The following is a 1,622-nucleotide window of genomic DNA, read 5'->3' on the forward strand; positions in this document are numbered from 1 at the left end:
GTTTTGCCTATAAATGGTCTGCCTACACTTCCCTACAATTAGAACAATACCCACACATAATATTTATGTGTTTACAAATACTCTTGAAGATAGTCAAAGATTAGTACAATAATTAAAAGCTATATAGATCGATATTATCCAAAACTCTACTAGGGGTTTCTCTATATTTGTATATATGAACTTTGTAAAAATGTGTTTGGGTTTAAAGATGCCCATGCAATTATCCCTTCAACATAAAACAAGAGCAGTATGCTCCTTGTCTTACTCAGAAACCGAAATTTGAAGTTTGATCTTCTAATGCATTATTTAGGACAAAAGACATTGATTTCTTTTAAGCTGTAGAATTGTGCCAGCATAATGATATTCACGATATTTCAATGAATATAACTGGAATGCATAGTGATATAAACGCTAAGCCAGTAGAGGTAGCATTGTAGCTAAATATAAACATAAGATTTTGATATAATTATCCATATACTACATTCTGATTGGTTACAACATAGCAACCATATTAAATAATTTGCATCCATTGGCAAATGGAGCCAATTTTTTCAGGCATATATATATTATTTCATTAAATATTTTATTCTATTGTTGCTACATATAATCTATTGTTTACCTTTAATTTGTTAGTACACTAGCTTCCACTTAAAAATGGATATTTATGCCTGGTGGCACTAAAGGTGTGTCACAGTTGAGCAGACGATTTTAATCAGATGAGCTCGAGAAGTACAATGTATAATGATTGCTCAAACAGAGGAAGACCTGGAGAATGCTGATACAATAACATTGAGGGAGGTAGCAAAGAGATATAACTGTAGAGAAAGTAACGTTTTTAGTTTGCAAATTAATGTAAATCTGCATGGCTGTAGCTTATAGCAATATTAGACATGCTATACTCTAAGACTGATGTGCATAGTAATTAATTGTGCAATAATTTTTTTAAAACTGTAGTTCTGTTCGCTGAATCTTTGCTATTGAATGAGGCATGTGCATTGCCTGCTGAGATGAAGTAGGAAAACATAACATGGCAGAGATTTTATGGTGAGTTTATGAGTTCTAATGTATAGTTCAGTAATGAATGTATATTAAGTAGCATTGTTTTATTATTGTTAAGTGCGTTGTATAGCTACTCGCTACTTACTGTCATGCTAGTGGATGGGAAGACAATGTGTTTAGCTACTCTTATCTGAATGTATACTCCTTAAAGTTAACAACATCCACATTAATTTGTGCTGTAGGTCCAGTGTGATGAATATACTATTTACAGTATGTATAAACAAGAAAAGTACGTAAACAAGAAATTGGATCCTCAAAAGAAGAAGGGTGTACATAGTATATAAAAATGCAAATACAGTGAGGAGCCATGTTGCACAGCTGATGACACTTACGAAGTTCATTTTTCCAGTTATTAGCTTTGCACAAGCAGTATAATTATGTATAATTCAGTTAGAACTTACTAGCTACCATTCATGTTGTAATTGCTCTCCTTGCTTATTTACCCAATTCTGTTGTAAATTGTCACACTTATACTGAATTGAGTATATTATAAGTGCATGCTTCTGATAGCTACTGCATGTATAAAGTAGCATTCATGCACAGTACCATTTATGTAAAGTTCT

The 1,622-nt window shown here is 32.4% G+C and overlaps 1 long non-coding RNA gene across 2 annotated transcripts; it reads left to right on the plus strand.

Moving 5' to 3' along the window:
* Positions 1 to 383: 383 nt before the first annotated feature.
* LOC136248894 (uncharacterized) lies at positions 384 to 1,378 on the plus strand. Of its 2 annotated transcripts, none has more exons than XR_010697863.1 (3): positions 384 to 826; positions 955 to 1,044; positions 1,242 to 1,378. It is a non-coding gene; the product is annotated as an uncharacterized lncRNA (long non-coding RNA). The 2 variants fall into 2 exon arrangements; XR_010697865.1 differs by having other exon boundaries at positions 384 to 798.
* Positions 1,379 to 1,622: the final 244 nt, after the last annotated feature.

Source organism: Dysidea avara, chromosome 1 (genome assembly GCF_963678975.1).
Source record: "Dysidea avara chromosome 1, odDysAvar1.4, whole genome shotgun sequence".
Lineage (NCBI taxonomy): Eukaryota > Metazoa > Porifera > Demospongiae > Dictyoceratida > Dysideidae > Dysidea > Dysidea avara.